Genomic DNA, 8,263 nt, shown 5'->3' with positions numbered 1-8,263 from the left:
CAGGAAGGTCATTTTGCTGCATCCCACGAAACAAGATGATGTGTGTGCACCTAACTGATGGAGTGGGATAGCTAACACAACCATTTGCATCTCCTATTTTTCAATTTTTTTATCACTGCTGCCCTTTGCAGTCATCCTGTATCCAGGGTGTACCACCCTTCTTGAATGCAATCCAAGCTTATCTTAAAATGATTTTTAAAGGTGTTGCAACAGCAACGGGATCCTAATGCCATCATGTTGCCAGCTTCATGGGGCATTCCCCGAGGCAACATGGTCAATCTTGCATTTTAATAACCCCTGGCATCTCATAAGGTGTGAGATATAAAATCAGTAGAAAACCCATGTCTTGAGTAACACAAGGAACTACCACTCCAATTTCAGCCAGTAGTTTTGCACCACTCTCCAAAGGAGCCAAGTTTATCTTGTTTATTGATTTTATAAGCCCTGCTGCTGCCAGATCATGGCTCTGTCACACTCCAGAAATGCAGCCAGGTTCCGTCCCCTTCATATTTGTGCTGCCGTTTTATTAGTTTTTAAAATATCGACATGTGCTGTTTATCTGAGAATCAGAAGCATGTAGAAGACCTGGGACTTCTCCCTCGATCCCAGGAGCCCAAATTCAGCTCCTTAAAGACAAACCGGTCCCTGAAGGACTACGAGGAAGCAAGAACAGGCAGTGAGCTGGGATGTGAATTTCTGTGCCTCTCTTGCTTAGATTCATTCCATATTCTTACCCCCACGCAGCAGCCATGGTACGTGGTCCCATGGGAGCTTAGCAATTTTAACATAATTTTGGCCTATTTCACATCCAAATTTTAATGCAGTGCATGAGCCAGAGCATTACCAGCTCTTCTTCTATATGACACTGTTTAAACTGAAGCCCAGCTAAATGGATTACAGGAAAATATTAATGACAGGCTTGGAGGTGCTGGATAAATATTTATCACCTAGAGGGACAAACTCAAAACAAATAAAGACTTAGGCTTCATATCTGCTGTGTGTATTAAAGCCTCAGCAGAGCTGTGCATTTATTTTTTTAGTAGACCTAAGTCTTACTCAGTTATCAGTCCTCTGAGAGATGCTGCTGTCAAATGGTTTAAATACTAATACAGTGTGTTTAATGGCTGGGCAGGATGGGCTGTGAAGGAGGTTTTGGGTAAACAGCACTCCTGCTGAGGAAAAAAGAATTCCCGCCCATTTACACTGCAAATTAACAGATGGGAAATATTCCAGAGTAAAAAATGCGCACTTTAAATAACAGCTCCTCTGGTTCAATGGGTCGTTGCCTTGTGGGATATTTATGTGAAATGTTTTCTATTTGTCACTCAATAGGATTTGATTCTCCTGTTCTTATAAAACAGGAGGGCCTGGATGAGCGTTCAGCTTGGGAAGGATACAGGCTGAAAGCCCCCCTTTGCAAATACTCATGGTTTCTGTAGGTAAATTTCCCCCAAAATCAGAGAGTCTCTCCATGTGTGAAAATGTGTGCAGGACTGCACACAGGCCTGGTCAGAGGAAAAAGTCCCATCAGTTGTGAGGACTTCTCAATTGCAGTCAGCAATGCCTTTTCTCATCATATTCTTTCCTTCAGTTTCATGCTCAGTCATCTGCCAAACATGACAATCTTCCCCCATCACGTCTAATGCAACTTAAAATTTAATGGAAAAGAGCAAGCAAATTGTCTCAGTTGACCTGGACCGCTCTGGGGTCAGGGGGGACAGAAACTGGCAGGGTGCCTAAAATTGGTCTCCGTGCGGCTGAGGCATTCACACACCTGGACCAATCCCCTGTTGCTGCTTGTAACAGCTGTAGTGCCCTAAAGAAGGGTAAAAATCAAAATCCAAATGAACAGCATCGAGCAGGAAAGAGAAAACCCAGAGCCTGGGTATTACCAGGAAACTGGCCTAGCATGGAATTGAACAGCTAAATGTAGAGTCGCAAACACACCTACTAAGTCTCCTTTCAACTGGAACTCTGGATAATACTAAAGGAATTGAAACCCCGTATCTTAACCATCATCTCCATTCCCGAGAACCATCCGTGTGTTCACACAATCTCCTCCGTAACTTAACCTGACATTATCTTGTAACAGTCAGGTATCTTCTGCCAGCATCCCTGTTCAAAGGCTGCTCTGACACTTTATTTCTTGAAGTTAAATGTCTGCTGCTTCTTTCCAACCCAGATTCTTTCAGGTCAGTGTACACCTGGTTGATCTTGTAGCAGCTTTTATCTGAACAGAAATAATTCCTCCCCCATTCTGTATTTATTGCTCAAATCCAACCCTTTCTCAGTCTTCCATTAACACACCTACCCAGGACAGGCTATTTAATCTGCCCTTAAGAAACAGAGACAATCATCTCATGTTTCTGAGTAGCCCTTTTTCCATTTATCTGTTTAAAATAACCTTTCTGAGAGGCAGGTGCTGCGAAGTGCACACTGACAGCTCAATGAGGCTGTTGCGGCACCTCAGACAGTGCCAGAGCCTTCCCTGCCGCCATGGAGACATCTCACCTGACACCTCCTGGATCTGCTGTCACATCTTCCCCAGCTAAGCGGCAGCGTATTGTTTTGCAGTGCACCCAGATTGCCCTCTTGCCCAGCGTTCCTTGATAACATCTCAGCACGCAGAAACAGACCTTCTTTGACTCCTAGTGAATTATGCTACACTTTTTTTCCATAGCATTTCATACTTATACTAGCCCCAGGGCTACCTAATTCTTCCTATGAAATAATCCAGTCATCCGTTATAAACATAGGCCCTGTCTTGCACCGCAGGCATGAAGGGAAATGGGCTATTTGTGATCTGAGATACTTCTATGTGCTGGTAATGCCCCTACCAATAAATCTCTGTATACTGTCCTCTTCACCCAAGTCCGTACGCTGTTTATAATTCTTGCAGTACATCCCAGCTTTTCAAACAAATCCCTGTGAGCCACTGTACTAAATTACCCTTTAGAGACGAGGCCAACCAATCTATGCTATTGACTGGAATAACCTTTTTTGCAGCACTGTCCAGCTGTATGCACTTGTACATAATAATAACCTGCTATTTCTATGCTTACATTTTCTAATTCTTTTCAGTGAACATGAGGGGGTTTTTTTGTTATCTGACATGTTTTAACCTATTGGGTGTTTCTTCTTATTACTCTCCCCTTTCTCCCAGTAAGAGATGACCACACAGAGACTTGACATGCTGCTCCCTGGGCAAATAGTGTCTTTTGTTCTCATGACAACTTCCAACAGGTCCCCAAATCCAAATGCTGGTGCTCAAGAGTTGAATGGGACCCCCCCACACACGTAAGAGAGGTGCAGATGAGCGCCTCTCACCTTCCCTCACCTGTGAGAAGGGATGGTGTCCTGGGCCAGGGCTGGCCGGTGGCTGCCTGCCTTACCATCACTTGGCAGTCAGGATCACAGATGGTCTGGAATTCAAACCTCCTTCCACGCTAGCCCATCTCCCTGCCATGGTCATTAATAAAAGCGCTTATGCCAGTTTTCTCAGAAATGTCAAACATATGCTGGCTAACGGCTAACACCAATTCATTTTCCCCCAGTAATTTAAAGTTGCCGTTTTCCGGCTTTCCAGGTCTGCCAGCTTGCCACAGAATTTGCTTCCCAAGGAAGGCTGCAGCTCCCTATTCATGCCACTTTAATAATTTCCTCCTTGGGATGGGGGTTTGTTTGTTTGTTTGTTTAATCATCTCCTGCTCTGTTGTGCAGAGCTCTTTCTCAATGCCTCGCACTCCCCCACTCTGTTCCAGTGCCTGCTGTTATTCTTGGCATCCGAATCAATGCTAACTGGTGTATAATCAGCCTGTGTTTTACCGACCAACATTTGTTCCACTGTCAGCTTTCATTTCAGCTTCTGCTCTGATGCCAGTTACTGTTCTGCTCCCTGGTGTGGAGCTCTGGTTGCTTTGCTGGGTGCTGTACACCACTTGCTGGGCCACTTTTAATTATTTCCATGTCCACATCACTGCAGCTTGTTGCTCAGCGTTGCATCCTCACATCTTACTAATCCATATACTTGATCCATTTCTACTCAGTATTTTCACATCCCAGCTTTTACCTAACCTCTTGTATTCACAGGTTCGTGTGATTGTAATTCTGTACGGATTATTTCTCAATTTCAAGCCTAATATGGTAATATATTAAATAAATGACTCCTAACAGGCACGATCATACATTACGAAATGCCAGTTTGAGCGTTTTGGCATAAAGGTACTTCATTACATTCTGCCCATGATAATCAAAATGCTAAACCCCTATTTCACTCAATCCCCACTTTTCCACATTTGTACTTTATTGATCACTAGAAGCACGTATTGTGCTGGACAAATAGAATTGTAGCTACCTAGGCATTTGTCTATGTGCTATGTCCATGCTATGGTGGGATGAGGTTGTGTAGATCAGGCTTTGATTTTTGTGAGTGAGAGGCCACAATTAAAAGAATGTTAAAGAAAAGCTGGTTTCTAAGTGTCACAATTCCTCCTCTTCCACTCAGAGCTGTGTCATTCACCTTTTTAGACCACTGGCTTGTTTTCCGAAGAAGTGCCTACCTGCCAAACTTGCCTTTGAAAATGGCCTTCGAACATCAGAGACAGCTCCGTGAGGTGCAGCAGCTGCCTCCTTTCCCAGGCTGCAGCTGCAACAAGTGAGTGGCTGCCAATGCTGGCTGGCCATAACGCACTGACCACGTGGTGTTTCATCATCCAGCATACGAGAAAAGTCTGCTGGAAAGAGCTGAGCAGCCCGGACTCGCACTGGAGAACCAGAATAGGAACGATGAACATAAATTAATACTTTTAAAGTTTCCCCAATTTAAGAAGAAGTGAGCTAAACCACTAATAATAAAAGGCGAATCACATTTATTTCCTTTTAGCGTTGTGAATAAGAAAGAGATACAAGAGTGAACAGAGGATAAAATATTCTAAAAGAGATAACATTCGGCAGTTCATTTTTAGAATAATTCCAGATGACAGCCTGGATCCCAAGATAAGAAAAACAAGGATACAAAAGGAATCATCAGCTCGGTAAGAATCTGGCAGCTCTTTTGCGTGGCCCGACGTGTTTTCAAAACCAGACAATATTGTCTGTTGGGTAAATACCAATGAAGAGAAAACATAGCTGTATTTTTTTGCAACAGATAAAGTAGATATTTCCTTAAAGGGGGAGTCATTATTCCTCAAAGGACCAAATCCTGCCCCCAAATCAAACTCGATGATATCTTTAAGATGTTCTCATTGTGATTTAGCTAAATGTGTTTGCTAGCTTTACTGGACTGAATGTGAGTGAACAGGCACAGCATGATCTGCTGAGCTCCTTAGAGAAAAATTGTATCCTCTGGTGCTCAGGCGGAGCTCTCCCTTTATCCGAGGCCAGGCAGCTGAGGTAGGTTGTGGCAATCACTGGCTGGGTGGGGAAAGGTCTGTGATTTGAAAGGCAAGAGCTTCTGCTCTGCAGAGGGTTAGGCTAACTAAAAAGGAACATTGCAAAAATCTGAGCAATGTGTGCAGGAAAACCATCTGGTAAACAAGTCCTGGCGGCTTCGGCTATGGAGTGGAGATCGGTTTTCTTATTTAGTCTCTCACAAGTGCTGTTTGGTGACCTAGGGAAAAAGGCTGAACTGTCCTGGGACTAAAGGATGAGTTTCCTATCTGAGGCAAAATAGAAAGGCAAGGATAAGGCCCTTGTTAGGAGAATAGCCAAATGCATTCCTTTGATCTAGCTGGGTTTAAACCTCATCCATATGTTTATTAGCCTCCTCTTATCTGAGCCATATGCCTTCTTGTAGCTGCATTTCCCTTATCACACAGAGCAGCAGAAAAGACTCAAAATGCCTAAAAAGTGTGTCACTCTTTCATATGCTTCATAAAAGCCCAGCTGTCACCCACATCATTGTTATAAGTCCCTAACTGCCGTAAGTCCTCCTTACTTTCCACTTAGTTGCTCACTCCTTTCTCCTCTTAGTCTCTCCTTCACCCCTGTCCTCCCACTCCTCTAACTATCTCCTGCCCCACCATCCCCTTCTGGGGACTGCTGAGATCTTGCTCCTCTCTCCCTGCTCAGTTCACAAAGTGAATGGCTCCTTTTAAACCCAGTGGCATGGAAAAGCATCTTTGTGGTAAGACTCTGGTACCTTTAAAAACCTAGCTGCTTGGGACACTTTTCAGGGGCAGGGGTCACCTCATTGCAATGCCAAGCAAATGCCAAACAGCTGACTGCTGCTAGGTGTCAGAGGTGAGGATGAATGCTGATGAAGTTCCAAGAACTAAGCAGCGTTCTGTAAAATGTAGGCTGTCGAGGACTGGAAGCCTGATATAACCCTGCTATGGTTATTTGCAAGAGATTTTTGCGTGGGGACATCCCCTCAAGCCTGTGCGGAGCTGGAGGTACATGTTGATGCTCTAAAACATACTGTAATGATATGACCTTCGTTTGATCTCTTCTTAAGGCCAGTGCTTGGCTCGTTTAGGTTGAGTGAAATCTCACATAGCAAATACGTTTTTCTCCATGCAACAATTCAAATTTATTTCCTGCTTGGTGCTAACCTGTAAAAGTAGGACACGAGAAATCATATGTGTGCAGGGCCTGTGAGAAGAAGGTGATCATCTAGGCATGAGGCATAGGAGCGTACAAAAGAGCAGACACCCCAGGCTGAGCTGGTATGAAAACCTTATCTGCACAGTGGCTTGTGGATTATGTGGACGTGTGCTGAGGCTCTGCTTGACCCTACAGCAAGGCAGGAGCTATAGCTCTAGAGAGGAGTGCAGGACCTGGAGCACACTAGATAAGCATGACCTGTGGACGGGACCCTTCTCTTTTTTCCTGGAGATAGTGTATATCTCTTGGCCTAAGATGCTTGGTCTGTCACAATATCGTGGCTGAGGATGTCCTCTCAAGGGAAAGCACCAAGCCCAGGCTCTGGTGCTGCTCCTGGGAGCCCAACACAGGGTACGGTAGAAAAGTCCACTTGGAATAGGCAAACCTATTTGGAGGTGCCCTGTATGGAGGTAAGCATGTATGGAATGTAGTTGCAATTACAGGCCTCCACCTGCGTGTAGCCCTTCTCTGTTGTGTTTTCCTTAAGAGGGGCTCATGCTCTGCCTACATCTCACACAGTCTCAGCTGAAGGCAGCTATGGCTTGAAGGAAGGCGTGATGCTGGCAAGGCTCTCCTCTCTGCCCATACAGCCAGGATGCCCTAGGTGGCACCTCGCACCAAGCACTCCTGGCAGAGGAGCCAGGGGGTTATTTTCTGTTCTTACCGTGGTGCCAAACTTCACTGAGAGAATTGCTCGAGATTTGCAGAATTTCAGCTTTTGTGTGTTCGATTTGTCAAACCACTCTTCATGTGGTGGGATTAGGAAAGGATGGCGCTGCATGGCTGCAGCCTGTCAGAGCTTTTGCTGAGTCTATCCTTAGCTGGCTCATCAATGCATCAATTTTTGCTTTTTTCCCATCCAATAGATTTTTTTCTACCAAACTCTCTTCATGGGTGAATTATCAAGAATGATCCACTGTGTCAAGTAGAGGCTGATCATTACCTGCACCCCAAGGAGTTCTCTGTATTACTGAAGTTTAATTGCTGGTCTGTTAACCAAGAAAAAGTATCTAACAGGGAATAATGTGGAGAGGAGCACACAAATGCGGAAAGAGGACAAGGGCACAAGACAGACACAAGACAGGCTGACATAAGCTCCTGCGTACTGTTTTACTGATGGAAATAACTCAGAAATTGCCCAGCTTTGGCAAGTCTCTCATCCTTCCCTGAGCAGTTTACTAATGAAGAAAAACAAGTGGGACAGGGTACAGCCAGAACACCAAGGTGTCACTGGAGCACGGGCATCGCCACTGTGGCATTGCTCAGCAGAGGGCTGCTGCACAGGCCAGTTCTGCAGAAGAAAGTAAATAGCGTTAGCCTGATAGCCTGCAATAACACCAACTCCTTCTAAACACTTCTTCTTGCACTAAATCTTCATTGAAATGAAAACGAATAAACAAAATAGAGTTGGGTGTACATTAAGAAGATTGATTAGGACCACTAAGGGATAAGGACCATGTGAAGTGGTGTTTAATCCACCCTCCAACCCCTTCCAGCTAGACATTGAAGGACACCCACTGGATCCCTCTGAGAAGGGAATCAAGCCAGATGCACACAGTATGATTACAAAAACAGGTTTATCGTTCTGCTCCAGGCTGTGTGGATCAGCTGCATGGATGTTTGACAGGTAACCCACTGAGACCCAATCACACGAGTTGTT

The sequence above is a fragment of the Buceros rhinoceros genome, unplaced genomic scaffold (assembly GCF_000710305.1).
Source record: "Buceros rhinoceros silvestris isolate BGI_N320 unplaced genomic scaffold, ASM71030v1 scaffold17198, whole genome shotgun sequence".
Lineage (NCBI taxonomy): Eukaryota > Metazoa > Chordata > Aves > Bucerotiformes > Bucerotidae > Buceros > Buceros rhinoceros.
Note: the sequence above shows the minus strand (reverse complement) of the source record.